The sequence below is a fragment of the Cydia fagiglandana genome, chromosome 6, assembly GCF_963556715.1.
Source record: "Cydia fagiglandana chromosome 6, ilCydFagi1.1, whole genome shotgun sequence".
Taxonomy (NCBI): Eukaryota; Metazoa; Arthropoda; class Insecta; order Lepidoptera; family Tortricidae; genus Cydia; species Cydia fagiglandana.
The window spans coordinates 7,766,924-7,791,830 of NC_085937.1; the positions used below are offsets into that span (position 1 = coordinate 7,766,924).

Here is a 24,907-nt window from a genome sequence, read left to right on the forward strand (position 1 = left end):
ATCTAACAAGGTTACGCCGATGCCACGCCGATAGCGCAGCGTCGGCGGCGGCGGCGCGAAAATTTTGTCGGCGGCGGCGGCGCGCCGGCGCGGCGCTCATATCTAAACCACTTACAGTAGTTGGGGTCACTCTTAGAACCCTTTTTTTATGATATTCCAAATAAATCAACATACATTTTTATGGCAGTTAGAAGCCAGTTCCATAATGGGTCATCTACTAAGCACTTTTTAAGAACGTAGTATAACATTTCTTTAAATAAACTATGCTACTATTATTGCATACTGACGAGAGAGAATAACATGAAAATAATAATATGTAAATCACCCTAATATTGTTGATCATTTAATTTTTTTACTCAAAAATATATTTTTCATATTTAAGGTTCCGTACCCAAAGGGTAAAACGGGACCCTATTACTAAGACTCTGCTGTCCGTCCGTCTGTCACCAGGCTGTATCTCACGAACCGTGATAGACAGACACACAGACTAGACAGTTGAAATTTTCACACATGATGTATTTCTGTTGCCGCTATAACAACAAATACTAAAAACAGAATAAAATAAAGATTTAAGTGTGGCTCCCATACTTACAACAAACGTGATTTTTGGCCGAAGTTAAGCAACGTCGGGCGGAGTCAGTACTTGGATGGGTGACCGTTTTTTTTTTGCCTTTTTTTGCATTATGGTACGGAACCCTTCGTGCGCGAGTCCCACTCGCACTTGCCCGGTTTTTGTAACTTTTTTTTCTTAAAGACCAAAACATTAAACCTTTCTAGAAAACGTCTGTTGCCAGCAGCCATCAAACACCCACTTGTCACGCCAATGTGCCTCGACGAATGCAACTCGGCGTCGAGAAACACTGGTAGCCCCGCTTTGTACCTGTCAAAGATTTTTTTAAGTGCCATCGAACTGAATGGGTCCGCGGTGGCGGCCACTTACACACGGCCCGCTTCTGAGAGGGAGAATACTTATTCTCTAAAAGGGACACTGGAGAAGTGCGATCTACAGAATCCTGTGGTAAGCACCTAGCAAATTATAACACAGTGATATTTTCTCTAGACAAACTTTGCATAGACAAACTTTGCATTTGTTTTGTTCTATTTAATTTTAATAATAGTTGAAATCAACTTATTTATTGTCTAAGTTTGACACTTGACGATAAAATTTAATTGTTAGAATTTCCTTATTCACTTTCAACAAAATAATCATTTAATGTGGGTAATGAAAACATGCGACTCTAATACGCCGTGAACTATTTTAGATGTACCTACTCAATGAATATAAATGTTGTATAAAAACTTATAAACTAAAATTATACTAAATTAATAAAAATAAAACCTAAACTACAATAAATAATATAGTTGAAATTAATTTTACATTCAGAGTTTTATTGTTGTACTTATTCAGCGCGCGATAGCGCAGGTCTACGTTTCAGCTTGGCCAGGCGTGGCTCACTCCGCGAGTTCATCGCTTTGCTACAGGTAGCTAAAAGTACATCCGTTCCACACAAATTTTGGTGGCTAGACATAGGCCGCGCGTGGCGCTCTCGCCACCTAGCGGCCATATCTGTCCTGATCGTAACAGACGCGTTTTGTTAGAGAGTGAGTCTTCTGTACCTAGCTGGCTTGCTGGCTTGGATAATAAGGCTTTCGTATGTCCATATATATATTCTCCTCTACAAATCGCATATCGCAACCGATGCCCGTGATATCCATATTTGTTTGTGTTTTGTGAACATTTCTTTGTCGTTTCGTTTTTTGGAAAATATTTAAAATAGTGGAAATTGGCACAAAAGACTTAAATGTCGTTATCAGAGTCCCCCCAAAGCGTGGCGGGCAACAAACTCCCGACTAAATTACGTACGTTGTTTTTTGGTATGTTGTTAGCAATATTTAAACGTGTTTTTATTTTTTATTTCGTCGGAGCACGTCTTTCTAAGTTTATAGTAAACTTGCTTTTAGATCACAGTTTTATAATTGTACTGACAAATACTTCTTAGCAACCGGGAACTGTTTTGCCAACATTACACCAGTGCACTACCAGGAGAGTCAATGAATCAATCCTTGTAAATAAGACTTATTTAAAAAAGCCGGCCAAGTGCGAGTCGGACTCGCGTTTCTAGGGTTCCGTACATAAATAAGTCCGACTCACGCTTGACTGCACATTTCTAATAGGTTTTCCTGTCGCCTATAATAGGTATTAACTATTTTGTACATTTCTTTTTTCTAAATTTTAGACCCCGTAGTTTCGGACATATATATTGGGGATGGTAATTTTTTGGCTTTTTCTTAAAACTTCTAAACTATTTCTTTTAAAATTATAAAAAAAACATGTCCATCTTTGCGTCACTAATTTACATATGTGTACCAAATTTCAACTTAATTGGTCCAGTAGTTTCCGAGAAAATAGCCTGTGACAGACGGACAGACAGACAGACGCACGAGTGATCCTATAAGGGTTCCGTTTTTTTCTTTTGAGGTAGGGAACCCTAAAAATACGAGTCAGTAATGTAGGTCGCACGATGGGGTCGGGCTCAAGGGTGACGATGCCGAGCCGAGCACATGGGCCCGATTCGGATTTTGAAATAGATATCTATTAGACATCTTTTAGACATCACCAAGATACGATAACGATATGTTTAAGATCTAACCTGTCAAATTTGACATTTGCGCGATTCTGGAGATACTCTTGAACGATTTCCACAGGATATGACTTAGAGATCCAATTCATATCTAATAGATATCTTACTCTATCTCACGTAAAAGTGACATTGGTTGCCCGAATTGCGCTGCAAAAGAGAACTAGTTGATATATAAACTATAACGTATCTAGAATGGATCTAGTACGTGTAGTCTCTTGTGAATATCTTGAAGTTCGAATACAGCAGCATGGCCGCTCCTCGATCAGAGGCTTCTTCACCTCAGCGTTGCAGACTGCGGATAAAACTCAACTATGTCAATTGACTTGGAACTTGTGAGGAAATATCAAATATTTCGCATACTGGCTTCTGCTTTGTCTGCATGGAATGGTGATGACGCTTGATAAAAACTACCACATATCGGTTCAACGGTTTAAGCGTAAAGAGGTAACATACAGGGGTCAAACAGATCACTGTGTTACGCCTTTCCTGTAGACATACACAAGAGTTAAGGGCTATAAAGGTTAATTTTCTTATTTAACCCTTATCCGCGTGAAAAGGTCCTCCTTTTATTTAGAGAACTATGATATAATCATTACTTACATGCCCACAAGCTGCTAACTATTGCCCACAGGAGAGAAAAATGTACAGTTCGCGCGAACACACTAGTTTTCTCTAGTAGGCAGTCACTTTCGCATTAATTATATTCGTAAGAATAGTCTGCGTTCCTTTCTACCTGATAGATATATGCAATTTCAACTAAGTTAAATCTGATTAACAGCGTGCGCGCAGCAGGTGAAATAATTCGTTCTAATCTGATTTAGTTCCTGATCCGGACCCATTAAATTAAGCTGTGAAAAATGTATACACTAAGTTACTTATAACATCATTCACAAACGCGCTATAAGCCTCGATTAGCTATTAATCATTTGTCTTAATCCGTATTTGTAAGAAAGGGATAAAAAAACAACGGTTTGCACTCCGGGAGTGCCGACAGAAGTGAAAACTCAATGACTAGTCCAAAATGTCTGCAGCACTATGTATAAATTGACCCATCCTCCTTTCTATTGAAAAACTTTAGTTCCGAAATTGCTGGTCAGTGAGCTTGTTTAAAATTCGAAATTAAAATTTGTAGCGTTAATTGTTTAAAATTCGAATAGAAATTGTTACCTTGCAGCCTCGCATCTAAATATACATATTATTTGGTCATGATATTTTGAGTTTTATTCACCAGTACTAGAGTTCACTTTTATTGGCGATTTCATCAAGATGCAGCTTTATTGAATTATATTTGAGTGATATAAAGTTAGAATGTAACTGTGAGATCCTCGTATTCAGAAATGTGAAAAATACTTTATAAAAAGTATTTAAATACAAAATACAAATACTTCCTTGATTTCTATTTCTACTATTTCAAATGCAAAATACAAAATAGTTTTTGAATTTGTATTTAAATACAAAATACGAAATAGGTATTTTCAAAATACTTTTTAAAAATACAAATACTTTGCGATAAAAGGTACTCTGAGTAGTGAATACCTAGTCTGAATTAAAAAGTATTACTCGGAATTTCAGAGTTGAAAAGACTCTCTTTATTCTTTGAAATCAATCCTCTATCTAAAGTGCAAATTTCTAGTTGTTTGCTCATATTAACCGGTAGGATGAAGGTATGGATGATGGTTTTTAACGGCCAACTTTTAAAGCATTAATTTGTAATGTTTTACAGCAAGTATAATGCCTCTCGTTAGTGTGATGAAAACGTCTCGTTTGTGTTTCACCAGGGCAGAAAAGTTTGTTCTCCTCTCGTGCCTTGAAACCCTCGCAACACTCAAGATTCCACTTTTTTAACCACTCGCTACGCTTGTGGTCATGTGCGACGTTACTAAACAGATTCAACAGTTCCATATATGTTAAAAGAATGAGAGAGTTGCCAGGATTGTAACATCAGAAGAGATTGTAACTCCTACCTACGAGTACATTACCTACCTACTATAAAGTATTTTGTATTTTGAAAATAGAAAATAGGTCCCAAAAACTATTTCAAAAAAAATACAAAATAGTTTTCTTCAAAAGGTATTTAAATACAAAATACAAAATAGGTATTTTGCATTTTGTATTTGCATTTTAAATACAAGTATTTCAAATAAGTCACATCTCTGCTCGTATTTTAAAACGTACATGATTAGAATCTTTTTCATGTAACGTCATTGAGTTTTTCTTTATTGATTTAAATGCCATCTAAATGAGTGGCCATCTAAACGTTACGGTCACGTGATCGCTGTCTCGAGTTTATCTTTTTTTCCCCACCTCAGAAAGTGCCCAGCGCCGCTAAAGAAGTTTTCACTTCAAAAATAACTAATAGAGGCTTGTACATTTTTATGATTCAGGGGGTTATACACTGAAAAAGTATACTTACCTACTCCGTCCCTAAGCATAACACACACAGGCCAAATAGTTAGCTCCTACATGTGACTTCTAGAAATGTGGAGTATATTCACTTTGTTTACAAAACAATTGGCAACATTCCGCTGGCGCACTTATACTTCAAATTGTTGAGTCAGGAAATAAATCCGTGTAAATAAGGGGAGCTAGCAATCTGGGTCATACCTGGCGTACATCAGATCTGCCCAGTGCCCACTCTGAACGGCATGATATAAAAAACACCTAAGTGTGACAACGAGAGAGTATGAAACAATATTATGTGAACAAATGACTTTAGGTACTTTAACAATTAAAAAAAATGACTCACATTAACATTTTCAATGATATGTGGGCATTACAAAACAAAGCAGGAAAGTTAACTTCTGAAACTTTTTCTCGGTGTTTGGTCTCGTTAGGCCTTATTTAGCGACTTAATGGCGACTTACTTGTATTTTTGGTGTCAATAAATTATCCAATATTTAAGCATTGTGCTGCGTTATGCTTAGTGCGGGTCCTATTTTAGCGTCCAAATATTTTTATTATGTCCGCATGCCTTGTGTTATGTTCTGGCGTTAAATAATTGTATTTTCTTTCTTTCATTGCACCCTCACACTTCTTCCCTGTTCAAACTGACTATGAATCATTTCTTCTTTCTGTTTTACATTCCTTAATTTGTTTCACGATGTTTAACCGTTCGCCTGCTCTATTTCACGTGTTTAGTTAAAACTCTTTGTATGTGCAGTAGCATATCGTAACACATTTAATTTCAATAGTATTTTGAGCACCTCCCTTTATGGCGCTAACCATACAAGAGAGCTCCGTCGATCATTTGCAGGAGCCTTGCGTCACGTCCAGAGTCAAATCAACTAATTCAATGTGCTCGTGCGTCAAAGCTATCACCTGTCAAAAAAAACTGCTCAAAACGCGACTGAGACTAATTGTTTTTGTTGCCGATATGTGACATTCCACGAGTTGGAATTTCATTTGATCTAGCTAGTTTGCGAGTGTTTGTCTTTTCATTAGCTTTCAGCTCTCCAGATCAGTTAGCTATTTGTTTGATAGAGTAATATTTTGAGGAAATACTGACCCACTTTGAAGGCAAACAAGCTAATGCTAGCTGTGTTTACTTAGTTCGCGGCTTTTGCATTGCTACTAATTTACCTAAACGAGTATGTGTAATATAACGAAAATCTTTGCTGGCATGGTAATAAAAAATATTCGTGGTTCTATTTTGTAAGCATTCATCTGATTTCATATGTATGTATATGAAAGTATAATTATTTATTTGTATAAATATTTATTTTTGTACTAATTATGATTGATTTGTTTTAGGACAAGTACTTACCGAATTGTATCATCTTTAGTTCTATAATACTACACAATTTTACACCGCCTACAAATTATCTGCTTTGCCTAAAGGTTAAATGGTAGAGAATGCTTATGGCATTAAGTTCGCCTTTTATACAACGTATTGTATTAGGTGAAATAAAGATTAAATAAATAAATAAAATCTCAGAGGTGCATTTTAGATCACGCACCCCTTAACCGAACGTGTGGACACAAGACATCGCGCACTTAACTATGTTGAACATTTTTATATTTCGTGATAGAATCCAACTCTCAAGTGCCGCACATTGATTACTTCTGAGCATGATTAGCTTGATTGATCTGCTAGATACGTATTGACTGAAAACAATATGGCACCGGTAACCAATCTCCGATGGCAATTAAGACTATGCCGGTCCGTGCAGGCTGAAACGAATGGGGCTCTTCAATCAACGAATCAATCTACAATCGCGAATGGTCGCCACTTGCCAGCGACAGCTCTACAGATTTATTGCTTCAAATGGGTGGTAATTTTCAAATTTCGACGCCTGTTGATCGCCGTTCGACGGGACGCAACGCGCTACGTGACTGCACTACGTGCAAATCGGGTTCTTTGTTTACTACTGTATGATTTCCATACGCAAATGAAGCTGCGGTACAAACTGGGATTATACGTACAAAACGCGAGGTTACATTAAACAGTCTAGTTCACACCGCCGTAACAGCGTTTTAAAATGTTAGTTTTGACTGGGATCTTTAACTTTTTCTTTCACTGCTCTAAATAGTGGTGATTTATTATGAGCAAAGTAGCGTGACAGTGCGTTGGCATGCATCATCTGTTAGTAATAGGCCAATTAGTAACCTATCTTACATTACTTAGTGACATTTTGAATGTATAACACTAAAGACAAAGATTCGTAAACTATCTTTTTCTAGGAAAACATAAATTGTGTGCTCAGCGCAAAAGTAGACACCTGTATTTATATAAAATGTGGTTTTGAAGTAGGTATACGAAGCAGGCGAACCCTATTAAGTGTATCGTACATGTCACAAATGTAATCAAATTTTATATTATTATAAGGATTTTTTTTAAATCATTGCTTGCGGCACACACAAATTTAATGTAATCTCCCTGCAAATATAAATATTACTTAAATACGTAATTAATTAGATAATAGATGCTTATACTTACGTATCATTCTTTGTATCAGTACCTATCCCGCAATCTTGTCCGCGCAAAAGTCGTTAAAAATTTAACCCTTGCCACTTGCACCATGTACTAACCCGGGGTGAACCGGTTAAACCTACTACCTCCTACTACTACTACTACATGGAGCTACCATGGTTACTAGTATACTTTGACACTGGGTTAATGGTTTAACCGCTTAACCCCTGGTTAGTGGGCTGGTGCAAGGGGCGATTCGGGAAATGAATTAGAGATTAACTAGATACGATAAAGTAAAGAATATAATATCTTTACTATTTCATATCTAGTAAATCTCTAATTCATTTACCGAATTGAGCCGTTAGTCTGTTTAATTCACTTGACCACCGGGATTTTTTGAATTCTTCATCTATGTGCTTTACGTACCTACTTAATACAGTAAGCTTTCTGTTTTCAGCGACTTCTTTGAGAGCACTATCCTGACTCAGGCGCTTGGCGAGTTTGTTAAACGTTGTTTTTTAATGGTGCGTAGCTTAGTTTGGCGTTTATTGTTTAATTTTTATTAATTATTTACTCATATCTACTCATTGCGGGGTTGCGAACTGCGTCGCAACCATAATTGTGTTTTTAGTTTTAAGATATATTTTGTAATAATATGTATGCTAGTTTTAAGGTATTTATCTATGGGCCAATAGTTGCCTGAAAATAAATGTTTTAATTTCATTTCATTTCATAGCTAATTCAACGCAACACCATACTCAACCATAATAACTTTTCAGCCAACTTATAAGTTAAAAACCCACATAGCCGGTTCTTGCGTGCAATATTCGATACATTGCTAACTACAGAGTTTTTACTCTGGAATTCAATCGATCGACCAAATACTGCAATGTAACGAAAATTGCATGCAAGTTCTTGAACTGTCTTAACGGGGATAAACCTTATTATATTTAACTTTAATCAAGTCCTGTATTACATAATTAAATTTATCACATAAATACTTACGAATACCTCGTTAACCTTTCAAATCGCAGAAATATATGAGAAACTACGTAAAACTGAATTTCACCATTTTCAAATAAAGTGTACAACTAATTTTATAAATATATCGTAAATATATGCCCCTTGTCTTATTAAGTGTAACGAACTATATAACCTAATAGGTACCTACATTTTGTTTTGGAGTTTAATCATGCAAAAAAATTAAATCAAATAATAAATAAACAGTAACAAACCTCACATAAACATTACATGTTTTAATCGACAATCTAGCAAAACTACGGTTTAATATGAAAATTCAGCGAAGGCGAATCTCGCTATTAACAGTGCTTGAGCACGTAAAACGACGTTAAGGCGTGCTTAAGGCGTGCTCATCGGTTCCGACTCATTACGAGTTTTGCTCGACTCGCACTCGAGTTTAAGCCTGGTTAAGGTGCGCCGTGATTAAGCCAAGCAGACGTCGGCCGTTGCCAAAACCACTTCAGCCATCGGTGGTTCAGTAGTTGCTTGAGTAGACACCTTGTTAGCGGAGCTTAATTTTAATACGTTGTTGGTACTGTTGGCTAAATTTGTCACGTTCCTCCCAAAACATATCCATCCGGTATCCTATTTTATCTAATACCTCTCGCGACAAATGACGATTCCTATGACAGTTCCTTCAAGTATCTTTCGTTGGACTTAATTTAACTTATAAGTGAACAATTGCTTTTAACGTATTTTTATTTAAATGTTATATTTTTAAATAAATGATTGCACTAAACTTCCAAAAAATGTCTACAAACATTTTACATAACAGCTACCTACTCCATATAAAAATTAACTAACATAGGGACCACCCTTTTTAACGTATTATTATTTCATTAACCTTTTCACATTTGCGATATTTACAACATTATGTACAAATAAAAAAATGAAAAGGCTACAGCTAAATTCTTTTGTTTATTGTCCACGTGTTGCCCTTATCACAATACATAAATAAGCCAGCGTTGCCAATACATTTCAACATATAATAGTGGTATTATTAACAACTAAATGGCCAATCCGTCCGTCACGTCAATACAAGTCCCTCGGAAAGCTTCTTCTTCCAGATACGTCTTTCAGCGATTTACCTGAAAATAAGGAAAAAAGTTCACGTTAATTTATGGCGCTGGACACTAGCCAAACATTTCAACCACTCGTCTAATCTGGTCTTGTCGTAAATGAGCAAAAAAAAGTCTTCTAGACAGTTGTTTGGTTCCTGATCAGTTATCTAGGAGACTTGAGAGATAGGCTTAGGTGCGAACAGACAATATAAAACTCATTTATATCCCGTGACGTGCAGGGCGTGCCAAGGCGTTTTCCAATACGCTCGTTTATCACACGCTCCTCGACATAATGAGACGCATCTGAGCCGCTCGGCGCTCAACCGCCTCAACTGACTCCCGCGTCCTTTTCCTAAACATTTACGTATTTTAATATTTAAATTTCCCCCGAAATTAATATTAATTGTCAAATTTATGTCTCCGAATGATTCTGTTAAAAAATCTGTCTTATTGCACTTAAATCTAAATAAATAATCTTCCGTTCAGTGTCCGTTCACATTTAAATGTTACAATAAATTTATCTTGTACATATTTCATAAATCAAAAGAGACGGAAATATTCACTGGGAAAATAGAAGAAAGAAAATTAATAACGCAGTAAGTGTTGGGTATAATATTTTCAGAATCGTCACGGCGATCCCTAGATGATAGCGTGTCATCAGTGGCATCAAGACAAATATATTCTTGTGCCTACTTAACCTATGCTAACCTCGATTTCTGAAATGAAATATTTTGGTTTTTTTTTTCATAGTTATTTAAATTCGTAGGTGATTTTCTGATGTTAAGAACTATAAATTAATATGAATAACATGTTTAATAATAAAAAAATAGATGATACCAAATCTAAATTGGGTATCTTGAGCAAAATTTGCTCAAGATACCCAATTTAGATTAATTATTACCTATATTTTAAAAAGACGATAACAATAAAATATAAATTCTAAATGAACACTATAATAATCCGCTTAGTATTGCTTAAGCTTTTAAGAATTTTGAAAACAAAATATATCCTTTAACGAAAATATTGACCGATAATCAATATATTTATGGAATTTATGACAAGTCTCATGCAATACGACACATATCTATTCTTATCCTTTTGATAGAACTTAGGCGAAGCAAAGGTGACAAGTGAGCCGCAAATGTGAAATTCACACCACTGCCAATCTGCATGCATTATCTAAATTTAATCAAATTTCACACGTCTGTTGGAGTACGTCTGTCAGGCGTAACAAGCCGCGATATTTCTGTCCCGAGTAAAGGCAATCACTTTTAGACATTACATTAGAGAATCAAGAAGCATTAGCAATCACATGACAGCCGACTTCGGCCAACTAGGCTAACGCCCGCTGACGCATGAAACCGGCAAAACAAATTCAAATACCTAGTAATATTTAAAACGAGTTTTCTATTTCAAAGACTGTTGTTCCGTTACAAATTTTAATAACATTATTCTTTTCAATGGACCGCAAAGCTCGACGGACTGTTCCACATGCCGCACGGAAAGTTTGTGTGGCTATTTGCAAATTGTTGACGAACTCCGTAACGTTTGAAATGCCCCGACTAATTTACCACTATACTTCGAATTATTGTTTTTCTTTTTTACTTGTTATTGTTTATTTTGCACTTCCAAAGAACCTAGGTGGTAGATATGGCTTTGACACGGTCGGGTGCCTTACATAGAAAAAAATCTATGCATGCATATATTATGTTGGTTTCGGTGCTGAAGATCTGCCTTTTTCGGTCTTGATTAGTTATTAAAAAGAAGTAGAAAGAAATCGTATGTTTATTTTATTCAATTTCACATATAATAGTCGGATGACGTTTATATATTTTTTTAATTATATTTATCACTACATCAAAATAAATTTGTCGACTTTTATACTTTGAATACCTAAAATCTTATCGCGACGGATTGGTCACACTGAAATTTTATTTACGCTTTATTATTTTAGGCTTATGCTTAGGATTTAAAAATCGATGTGAGTCGATCTCATTTTGTCATCACTTTTGGTTGATACTTTATATATTACGTGTACATCGTATGCATACTCGTACTATTAAGATTAATTGCTTATTATTTAATAAAACTATTTTGAAATTATTTTAGCAGGTGCGAGTTACAAATACAATATCGATTACAAATTAGGTAATAGCCGATTTTTAACGTTCGAATGCCGCCTCAGTTCTCCTAATAATTGACGTCGGTATGTTGTTGGAGATAAACTCTAACGATGATATACGAGCGCTACTACAGTTCGTGCGTGTGCGGCGCGTCGATCACGCGGTGGAGTATTGCGCGGGCGCGGTCCTCGCAGCGTGCGCGCACCGTGACGCGCAATGACGCACGTGTGACGCGCCAATACCGACCATAACCCACAAAATATTTTTACTACAAAGTCCCCGTCACACACTGTCAGAGTGAGGTTACCAAGGACAGGCTTTTTTTCCGTAAATATTAAAATTAATGCATTATCACAAAATAATAAATCATCAAGATAACGAGCGATCTGCACAGTAATGTTATTACAGCTTAAACAAACTAAACCACCGGTCGTTATTAAAAAGTCTCATCTCCGAAATCATTTCACAAAAAGGTCTGTTGGATTTTGCACACACGGCGACATTGCGAAACAACAAAAATATTCAATGGTAATCAAACACTGCCCGGCACACAAGCTAATATTTACTCAGAAAATTTGCGTTAATACTCGAACAAATACTCTTCAATTATAAAGCTTCTCGAAGCTTTTTTATAAAGGAAATATGTTGTTATGAATGCACCATTTTTTGATAAAATCACTAACTACGCGTTTCTAATGACTTTCTACTTTTAAAAATTGTACATAAATCCTTTTTCAAAATTGGCCATAAATTAATACTGAGAGACCTACGACACCTCGAATCATAAACATTTTACACAACTTTCGCATTTTTTGAACGTTATGAAAAAACATAATTTGCGCAAATTTAACGCCTTTCATACGGGTATGGCGCATTCAACGGCACTTAGCACATCGGTTGGTTGCTATTGCGATTTATTCGATTCCCTATACCTTTTGGAAAAACATTAAATTTGTCAGTCATGATCGCTTAGAACGAAAATGGCCCCCGGAGGGCAGAGCGCAATCGGCTTACAGCCGTTCCCTGCAGGGATGGCAGCATATGCCTAAGAACTTTATGCAAATTAATTCAAAGCTATTTTACAACGGCAATGCAAATACGCATGTGACGTAAAACTGTACAAATATCAATTCGAATCAGGAAAAAACTGAAATTTTAGATAATTTTATTCATGTTTAGGCGTTCCAGATTGATTTTGAGTAGAAGTTGACAACCCTGCTTTGGTGCCCCGCCCCCTCTCGGCTCTCTATGCAAACACATTAACGCCAATTTCTCTTGAACCACTTCCTCAATACAATATGACACACGGCTCGTTTACATTACGCGTTTTAATAAAATAAACAGAATGACATTGAATTAGCCCCGGTTTATTTAAGTTTATATCGTAATTTTCACTTAAGTTCTACATTATACACTAATTCATGTTAAAATAGTTGTGTTTGCTCAGAGCAAAAAAAGGTCAACCACGACGTTGCATGAACAAGAGATTTCCTTTAGCAGGATTGATCCTTAGGACCCAAGGATGGATTTAAGAAGTGGAGCCACCCAGATTTTTGATGCAGGTGGGGGGGGGGGGGGGGTTTAAACGTCTCCGACGTTTGAGGTTAATACTTTTTTAAGTTTAGGTTCTAAGTCATGTTTAGTATCATTTTCAACTAAATCAAAGATGTAGACATAGATTTCATCAAAATCGGTTCAGAGTTTATTGATTTCCCAAACAATCCTACACCTTACCTTTCATTTTTAAGGTTTTTTTTGGAATAAAAACTATCCTATGTTCTTCCCCGGCACTCAAACTATCTCTATACCAAATTTTATCTAAATCGGTTCAGCGGTTATTGAATCCCCATACAAATTTCCTCCTCCCTTTTCACACCCTTAAGGGATGATTATTGAGATTAAAAGTATGCTATGTTATTCCCAGGGACTCAAACTATCTCTGTACCAAATTTTAACTAAATTGGTTCAGCAGTTTAAGCGTGAAGAGGAATTTAAAAAGAAGTATTTTTTTCATATTTTATGTGTTTTTACTTCGGAATGGTGTCATTATGATATCAGAAATGAATTCGGCACCCCCGATTTATACGGAAACGATACCAAACTTGACCTAGTAGCTTAAATGATACAGATATCAAGATCAAGTTGAGAGCCCCCCCCCCCCCCCCCCCAAAATATTTACATCAAAAATCTCGGTGGCTCCACTTCTTGAATCCATCCTTGGCTCCTAAGGACCAATCCTGCCAAAGGAAATCTCTTGTTCAAGCAACGCCGTATATTAGCTCCAGCGCCATCCGCTAAAACCAAAAATAGTCAACGTGCCGATAATGCCGATGTTGAATATTTCAATTGTCTACGTAATGAAATCCTTGGTACTTCTAAAAATAAAAGGATTTTTTTAATAATTTCCGAGCTGTATTGTTAAGAAGAGTTTTTCTTAGCGAAAAAACAGCGTTGTTTCTTTTGTTCAGCAATAAAATATATTTCATTGATGAGTGAATTCAAACATAATTCTGTTTTGATACAAGGTAGGTACAAACTAGTAAACTAAAAAGCAAAAAGCAAAGTATCCCCTTAATTAGTTTACCCTAAAACTATTTAATAAGAAGAAATAGATAACTAAAGTAGTTATGTCAGTCAAATTGACTATAATGAGCAAAACTATATTAGTATAATCAATAAATCTAACAAAAGTTTCAAAATTGTCTATAGTTAGACCGATCAGCGAACTTCTTATAAAATTGTCCACAAAACAGAGCGGACTTACATTAATCAACAATTCACCGTACATTACAAAATACTTACTTAAGCTTTTCTGGCAGCATAATAAAAAAAGATTGGTATATAATCCTATTCGAATATCCACAAATCCGGCAAAGCCTGCTAATATTTCGATGAAAATATTTTGATACAATATCTATTACGTATTGATTGATTCAGCGGGCGAACGTTCCGTTTGCATTCTAAATTGAATATTGCTTTTGTTTGATACTTTTTTAGGATTTTGCAGCGGTGGCAAGCCGCGTCAGGGATTTCCATACGTTCTTTTAAGTCAGAATATTCTCTACATCTATTAACAAAGTTTTTGTAGGAAAATAACACAAAGATCGGCCGCTACCTATTGCTTATTTGTAATTGATTCATTGATTAATGTCACTGTAGATACGCAAAGTTCTATTCATTTGACTATTAATGTATAATAACTTTTGATAAATTCTGATCATATCAACATTTACATTTAGAGATAGTTTGTATTATTATTTGTAAGCTAATTTAATGTTTTATATTTACTTAGTAGTGAATAAATATTTAATCTTTACATGTTCGATTAAGAATTATGTAAAGCGTAAACTTATTTCTAAAGCTTATTATACCACACAAGACTACATGAATGATTAATTGTTATTCGAAATCATTATTAATTTATTTATTAGGTATATTTGATTATTGATGAGGAAATGGATATTCCGATGTAATAGTTACTATAGTCTACGTCTTTTTTTGACATTTAGATTTTATTCTAGAAATTCTAGACTAGTATTTTTTTATAAAAAATTTTTAATGTTAGACGATCCTTTTGTGAAATTCTTAGTGTTAAATTTGATTTGTATAATAATCCAATGTTATTATGGAATAATGTTAACATCAATAAATTGCTCTGATAATTAGATTAAGATTAATTACGATTCATTCGACCGTCAAGAGCTTGTTGCTAGGCCTACATGAATAAAGTATATTTTGAGTTGAATTGAGTTGGTTACTAATATGTATCCAGGCTGCCAGCACGTGCGCGTCACGTGACCACGCGCGGTCCCGAGCCCCGGCACGAAAGCGCGCTAATTGAATAAACCATGTTACTTGTACTTTTTTACATGATTGGCTCATTAAAGTTCCTAACTAAGTGAAGCTTAAACAGCGACGTTTATTGTACGGTACTCGTAAACGTCAAAAATAATGAACGGGTGACATGCACATGCCATGATCATGTATCGTGTTTTATGTGGTTTCCCTGCCGCTTGGAAAATTCAAAGGCGGATAGTTTGTGAGGGCTCGCGTGTCATTTATTACACGGTGTCAATATTAAAACATGAATAATTGAGGGTGAAATTCACCTAATAATTAAATGTCGTAATTTTTTTTATTCGACATATCCTAAAATGTTCAGTTCATTAAATACATATTAGTTACCAATAGCTACATTTTAATGAGGAATGTTTCAAAAGAAGTTTATATGTAGCGCAGCTTTACCAATGCAGATAGTAAAGTCGTAGGTATAATTGCCATAAGAAAAGTGTTGGTTAGGTTAAATTCCAGAATAAAGATCCCAGGCTGAAAGGATAAGAGTTTGACGTAACTTTATCTTACGTACATATGTTAAGTTTCAGCACAACTGTTTCCTGCACTTTGGCCAGGTAAAGAAACACAGCAAACAAAAACTACTACTCCTGTTAATTACTCCTGAATATCAGGCGTATTCTGATTTTAATAACAGGTTATGAATAACACCTGGATTAGTTGTGGATCTGATCTGTCAGTATCAAAAGCGACAATTTTGGTTTAAGAAAAATTTGGCAACAAAGTGCCACTTTTGACACTGACAGAGCAGATCCATAACCAATTCAGAGCGGCTACCGCGAAAACCAAAATTCGCAAATTGCGGGGATCTTTCTCTTTTACTCCAACGAAGGCGTAATTAGAGTGACAGAGAAAAATCTCCGCAATTTGCGAACTTCGATTTTCGCGGTTATAGCCCTGATCCAATTCATAACCTGTTATTAAAACACCTGAAGATATACCCTAAGAATACACCTGTATATTTCATCTAAATTCTGTTGCGCTTGATGCCCTTAAATGAACTCGTTGAGATATAGCATAATTTGTGATATATTTCGAGCAAACACTTTTACATTTCCTTGGTAAATAAAAATGATAGCCACTAGTGAGAAGCGACAATAAAACAAACGGAAATCGCTCCCGTATCTGACTGCCTGAACTTACATAGATCCACGTTTAATAGTGTTTAAAAGTTGCAACAACTTAACTGTTAGCAAGATTTACTGGCGTTTTAATAGCCTCTTTTAACTTTGATGGCGGGAACTACTTCCGATACTAAACAAAATGCGCTTAGTTACTGCCAACTTGATGAAAAATACGCAAGAGAAATCTAAAGACTCTCAATCTCACTGACTTTTCTTGTTAACTGTTCTTGTTGAAAACTAGTTTTCTATGCTATAAGGGGCCCTGCGGTTTCTGGCGTTCCACTGTTTTAGAAGAACAAGAGCGTAGTTTGCAAACAAGTACATAAAATACTCATTTTACGCTGCATTAATTTAATAGAAACATTATGAAAGCTCTGATATATACAAACAAGTAATTTTTTTTTTCGTAAAGTAATCTTTGATGCAGCAATCTAATATTAATTTGCAAATTTTAATGACAATACTTTGCTATCCTGGCATAAGTAGGTATAAAAATGCTTATAATAAGACGGATAAAAAGTGAAATTATAGTACATAATTTAAATCTATAGTAAGTCATCTAAACAAATGCGCAACATCTGACGAAAAAAGGTGTATACGTTAAAAATAACTTCGCTGGCGGAAGATTGTGTCATTTCGTTATGTAGAAAAATGACTTATTACCGGGCGTTTCGTAACGAGGTTAGCAGATAGCGGCCAGCAATCAATCACGATAGTAATGAGTTGATCTCTTCTTGCGAGTAAGTTGTACCTACTGAAGCGCGTTTGCCACATGTGTCTTTAGTAATAATAAGAGTTGTTTCGATAGGTATACGATAATGGAAAAAATGCTTGGAGCGAGTATTTTAAATGTTCAATTAATCATATTCGGCCGTATTCGAACTTCAAGATATTCACAAGAGACGACACAGATAATCTTCAAGATACTCACAGATACGTTATAGTTTAGATATCAAATATCAACTATATTTATAGTTCTCTTTTGCAGCGCAATTCGGGCAACCAATGTCACTTTTACGTTAGATAGAGTAAGATATCTATTACTTCTATTAGATGTGAATTGGATCTCTAAGTTATATCCTGTGAAAATCGTTCAAGAGTATCTCCAGAATCACGCAAATGTCAAATTAGACAGGTTAGATCTTAAACATATCGTTATCGTATCTTGGTAATGTCTAAAAGATATCTAATAGATGTCTATTTCAAAATCCGAATCGCGCCCTTTGTCAGCTACAAAGAATATTTTATGTGTTTTTATTACAATGGGGTAAAAGTGCTTTTATTGAAGACAAATGGGAAAATAAATTATAGTTGTTTTTTTAAGGCCGTCAGCTAACACTACTTTTTAAATTCTTTGTGATATCACGACTGTTAGACCTAAGTATTATTAAACTCCAGATCAAATAATTAACCTGTTATTACAATCAGAATAAGCCTCTGCCTCCGAGTTATGAGATATCACGAAATATTTGTGCCAGATTTGTAACTATGATATTTCATTCCTTGTCGGTATGCGCAATAGAATAAACCTACTCTAGGTGTAAATACCTTTTGAAATTCCTACAAACGAAACTGTTTTATTTTCTGTTTCGTTTTAGTTTCGGGCACCACGTTTTAGAAAACCCGAATAATCTACATGTTACTTTGTAAAGCTGCAAGCTTAAAAATAATTTCGTTATAAAAATAACTTGAAAAGTTAGATAAGGGCCGTGGGTGGAAGACCTGAAACTACTATGGGAATAAAATTCATAACGTGCTTCTAAGTTCACCTGTCTCGTCGTACTTTGGAATTTTTAAATTAAATTCTGAGTACCGCCGGCTGAACAAAGTTACGAATTCTTAAAATTTGGCATCGTAATTAATCTTTCGGTTTAATAAACATACAAAAGGTCCACTCAACCTTCTTGGTGAGTGTCGGGTTCTTCGAATTTGTCCAGTGAACATTCTTAATATTTGGTTCAAGTAAATAAGTGGGGAGAAGGGCCACCCCACACTAGCGTCTTCCGCGCTATCGAAAATGGCGTCGCCGCGCATTTGCGCTAACGTTGCGTCGAGCAGCAGCCATAGAGTTGACTAGACGCCGACGCTCGGGTGACGCTAGTGTGGCTAACGGCTTTAGGAGGGGGCGTACAGCCAGGAAATTAGAAAGAAATAAAAGATACGGCGCGCTAGGACATAAAAAATAAAGATAGGATAAAAAGAAACCCACAGTGTAAGCAATGAGTATTTATATCACATGGGTACCTAGCATAAATACCAATACTAAAATGTATAATTTATATTTTATATAGGTACCTACAAAAATTACCGCTCTTAGACTTTTTTGACAGAAAATCAAAAATTCTGAGTAAGTATTTTTCTTTACTTTGTATGCGGCTGTGGTCTCATTCATTTCTATATCTAGAAAGTATTATACCTAAATGTAATGGTCATGAAACGAAAATGTCTATCCTAATAAGCAGAATAGTCCTACTTCTTGTTTCAATGAGATGTAGCAGCGAATTTAAAGGGTTCAGACTTGGCGGGGCCCTAAAAACAGGAAGGAATGTAGAGTGGGGCTTATTCCTTATTAATGGAAGGGATGACGCTAAATCTTGTAATTAATGCAGGTGCTCGCGTCGGCAAACTTACCGAAAGGATCTCCGGCAATTATCGGAAAATCGCTTTCTATAACACGTTGCGCACAAAATTATTCTACATTCATTTTACTAAAAGCTTTTCAGCGATTCTTAATGACTTTCAATAATTAGTATTAAGAAATCAATTACGAGAATGATAGCGAGACGTCTATTGCATTTATTCGTACAATATGGCGTTAAAGAAGAATTTTTAGTAATTAATATAAATTTAATTACTTACTGAATACACTAACCTATAACTTACTAACTTATAACTAAACCTAACCACTTACCCTAAACTTATGTATTTTTAATTATGTAAGAAATATAATGCGAATCTTTTTACTGCTAAATAACGACATGATTGTGTCTAACAAAAAATATATATGTATAGCAAAGATAAAATTGGCTAAAACTCTAGTGTAAATAAGAAATAAAACAGATGTGGAAGAGGGCAAAGATACTGTAAGTATATCTCAAAGCTTTTAACAACTATCCGATACAAACTTGCTCCAGTCCTTCTTCTTAGAGAGGTACTAATGCGTTTACAGCTTAGAAAAAAGTTGAAAGGATATCAAACTTCATACTAAGTACTATTTACTTCATACTAAGTCTATACGTACTACAGTTGGGAGAAAACTACACAGATTAATTTGAAATGTACAGAATTTGTGACTTTACAGATTTTTATTTTATGACTTTGTTCCCGCAAACTTTACTTCTTAAGAACTAGATTCGAAGTTAGAACGCTTTTAAATTTTAACTAAAGTTCTTTCAAGTTAGTATTAAATACCTATCAAGTTTTGTATTATAAAGTTTTATACCGACTTTTGAAACATTGTTTCGATGTGTCAGTCAAAAATTACAAAGCGCTTATTGAAAAAGTTTAACGTACCGCGGACGTGATCTGAAAAATATTAAAATATTTCCATATGAGGTTCATGTTAATGAGGCACTGGATGCGACCTACGCTCGAGGAGCTGGTATGAGGAGCCAGTACAAATGTCGGTGGAGCGACGTCAGCAAGGTAGGACACCAAACGCACTTCTGGCGTATGTTATTGATTTTCACCGCCCGATGGGCGGGGCTAAATGTGCGCGAGAGGGATCACTAGATTGCCTCCTCATCAAATTAGAAGGGGAACCAGCATTTCTCTCAATAGCTATTCTAATAAAATACGTACCATTAACCAACTATTTGAAATAGGTAAGGGCCCGTAGAAAAATATTCTTGCAAGAATTGTCTTCTCTACGTCAAAGTTGGAACATTTCAAGTTTTACTTTATTAATTGTCTTATTTTTGTTTCTAGATTGAACATTGTTATTTATGTAAATGTCTTAACGTAATGACACGTTTAAGGCAAATAAACGTGCAATAAGTGTAGTCCCCGTTTCATTAAAATAATTGTACCTAAACAATTTGTCAAGCAATCAACTGGTCTTGTTGAGATTGTAGAAATATTCATTTCGTTATTCATATTATATTAATCCATACTAAAATATGTTTACACTCAATTTCGTCTACCTAAGCAGTAAACGAATATCTCAAAAGGTACGAGTGATTCTTTTCGTTACTTGAAAAAATAGTACATATTAATAATAGTAAATAGGTTCACAAATGTCACTGATGACAGCTGACAGATCATATCCATAACTGTTTCATAACAATAAATTAAAATCTGAATCAGGCTCGCTCATAACAAAACAAAACGGATTCAATTTCCTAGCATAAAACTAACTAACTAATAAATAAATAATAAATAGATCATTCTAAAAAAATATCCCATATCTTTTAGAGTCATCTATTGCTGGTTAGATTTCCAGTCAATAGATGAACAAGGAAAGAAGCTGATTTATGAGTTAAAAACACTGTACAAAACGAACAATGAGACAGAACACAGACGCCATTTGTGTCATTGTTCTAGTTCTAAGAGTGAAAAATATAGCTAACTACATACTTTGGCAACCCATGTCAATGCGCGGATGCTCACAGACTGCTACATAGGCTGTATGATAGCAAAAAATAACCCGGAAGATATTTTAATCCCTTCAAAGGTCCGTTGTGCTTGAAGCTGGGATTACGGAACTGTTCCCTTAATGACGTCGAAGTTTATTCATTAATAATCTAAACAAAAAATATTACGGTTAGATTAATCTTTCGTGTTTTTAATTTTGGACAACTTAAGCTTGCTACAAGTTATAGCCTGATAAACGGCTATGAGTTGATTTTATAGTAAATATTCTGTGCTAATATTTTCATAGGATTTTGAATCAAGTTATAATCATATATCTTGTTATATGCACACGCGTCCCTTTTGTACAGCGAATAGGTACAAACGTACCTATTGCTAGATTGTGCAGTTTTATTTCAATAATCAGAAATAATTAATTGATGCTAAGTGCAGACTCTGATGATAACATATGATGTCAATATTGTATTTCCAATTGAATGAGTGCTCCGGGACCGTTGAATTAGAAACCGCATGTCTGTGATTTTTTTATAGTTAATTCAATTTTTTATCAGGCTCCGAGAGCAACGTGATTCGCTGAAGGTGAAACCACGCGAATGTACTAAGATTTTCTGGTAAATCCTTGCATCTAGTTACAAATACCGTACCGACGGGAAAGTAAAACTCAACACAAATGATGTTCGTCCCGTGACATTTCCCGGGAGTTCAGCGGGTCAGGGTTGCGGGATGAAACGTGATCGTAACTATCTCGGCGATCGTGGAGGGAATAAGAATTGTGCAGCGGATTTGAATCCTCTTCGCCTTGTTTGTACATAACAAGCGGGAAGGTTTGTAAACAAACCATTAGGACGGTGATTCCAGGACGTGGCAGCTGCTGTGATCCCAAATAATAATTATATAAACTGGGATATAAGTATTTTGGAAATTTTGGTAATTAAATAGGTACAGAAATTTACAGACTTAAAACTAGGAAAATACTAAGATAGATAGATAGATAGATAGATAGACAGATAGAATACCTACTCTTTATTGGCACACCTCAGTAAAAAGATACAAAAGAAAAGTACAATTAATTAAATGTAGAGGCAGACAACAGGCGGTCTTATCGCTAAAGAGCGATCTCTTCCAGACAACCTTTAACCTTTATTACCTTTATTAAGATTAGGGGTATTATATGCTATTTTAGGCCATAGGCACCCGGCTTTTAGTATCTAGCACGCTGGGATTGGGATATTAGCTGGGAGGTTGTTGCAATGTTTGCTTAAAAACTTTGTAACTTAATACAAAAATAACGTGACATACCTACAAATGCACATAAATAAACTATTTGACAAGAATTCCTCAAATATCTACTTTTCATAATTAAGGTCGATAACTCACAAATGCCTTGTCCCTTGTCGAACGCCGTGGCAAGTTTCTGGAAGAAAAGCTTGAAAAATGATACTTGCTACGTTCTCTAATATAAGCCCGCTTAGCCAAAGTTTTAAAACATCATTAAATAGACTTTAAAGCAGGTAAAAAGCAAGTAACCCTTATCATAATGACCTACGTAATACAAAATTCAGCAAAGTTTCGTCGTTCTTTCTTTTGAGCGACCCCTAGGTAAAAGTATTATGAAGGTTTAAAAAACTTTAGTCAGGTTTTGACAAAACGTGCCATCCTTTGAAATATAAGTCAGAGAAGAGGTTTCTGCTGTGCGAATACAAATTTATCAAAATCACAGAGGATCACTTAGATCACAGCTGTATTTACATTGAAATTCAATTTTTGCTGGCAGCAAAACGGAAAAATAAATTGAAAGGATCGGCTCGCAAATTAAATAATAAACTTTTTTTCTGTCATCTACAATTTCAACGGAGAATTTATCGACTTTAATCGTAGTTAAAAACCCTCCGACGACGTAAATGGGTTTCAAGTTTCAGCAGAACAATAGCAATTTGAAATTACAAAAAAAGTGAAAAAGCGGTCAAACTCAGCACAATCAAGACTCTCAAGTGCAGAAACATAAATGAAGCAATTAATTATCCGCGATCCCAATTATTCTTCCTGCCCTCTCCTCCGCTGCCTGCGCACTTATATTTTTCTCTTTTCCGTTAATTTGTCGAAAGTTAATTGAAGGGATACTGCTGTAAGCGCTGTATAGCTCGAACATGGGCCGTAATGACGCGCGTGAGGAAACTCAATGTCCAGCTTAAGTTATTTGTTGCAATCTTGAGCAAAGCTTGCAGAAGAAATTCTCACATTAAGTATTTTTTAACACGCAGATTTGGTTAGTACACAATTAGTAAGTAGTTGACATATGGTACGTTAAGACTATCAAATGTAACTCGGAAACAATTGATTGGTGAATGGACTTATTTTATTTCAAGTTATAAACCTACTTAATTACACTGCTGAGATCGAACCAGCGTCCATAGCTTCCGCTGCAGATGCCTCATCCACTCGGTCATCCGAGTCATGATGGTAAGGCTAGAGTAGAGTAGTAGTAGTAGTACTCGTTCATGGCTTAATTGTAGTTACAGTACTTAGTAATATTTGATATTTCAACGGCACCCTCAGTTCTCACAAATGCATGGGCTCTATATTACCAGCTGTCAGTAAATGAAAGACTAGCGCTTAAATTCGTGTTTTTATGAGCGCATAGTAATGCGTCGTACTCGTCATGTTTATTTTACCGGTTAGATCAAACACCCCGTAATAAGCAACCAAATTTACACAATCAAACTTCTAGCTATATATATCAAATAATTATTAAAAAATACAACGTTACGGGCATAATAAGCCGTAAAATTAATAACTTATATGACGATGGTGCGATCCATTCATCACGTTCGTCAAATAAAAACGCGAATCGCAATTGATGAAACCTTTTAAAATTGGCGGTATTTTCACCCGCTGCAGGATCTACTTATCTGTAGCGCGTCACATGTAAGTTGATTTGCTACATTGACATAAAGTGTATTATTGCTTGTGCCGTGTTGGCTGTAGGTTGTTTTGTAATAGGGTCGTCACCTAGTGAGGCGAATAACTGGAAGGATTGACGGCGCGCCGCAGCATTGTGTACAAAAACAATGGCCGACCTCCGCGGAGTCATTAACCCACCTCCGATGTCGGAGCTTGCAGCGTGCATATCTCAAACGTTTTAAACTTCGCCGGTGAAACTTATTTAGGGTTTTACCATTTATTTTAGTAAATTGTTACAAATTGTATAACGATTAGTCTTGATGGCTTTTCAAAAATTGCTTAACTAAACTATTTAACAGCTACTCACAGGCGTATTTTGTGTTTTATAACAGGTTATGAATTAGATCTAGATTAGTTATGGATTTAAAAAAGAATACCTACGCCTTTATGTCAGGGATGGTGCAACTAACTAATTGTTAATAAATGTTTATTTACCCTTAATGTAATTCATATTCATACAATCACTACACCTTATAAAACAAAATCCCTGCCGCGTTTGTCTGTTCGTGTGTTTGTGTTTGTTCGCGATAAACTCAAGAACTACTGAACGGATTTTCATGCGGTTTTCACGTATCAATAGAGTGATTCTTGAGGAAGGTTTAACTGTACATTTTGTTAACCCGTG

At 35.5% G+C, this 24,907-nt stretch overlaps 1 protein-coding gene across 5 annotated transcripts in view; it reads right to left on the reverse strand.

Annotated features, from left to right (window-relative positions):
• The window catches only part of LOC134665092 (RNA-binding protein Musashi homolog Rbp6), a 589,057-nt gene that overhangs the window by 501,154 nt on the left and 62,996 nt on the right, over positions 1-24,907 (reverse strand). The window lies entirely within an intron of this gene.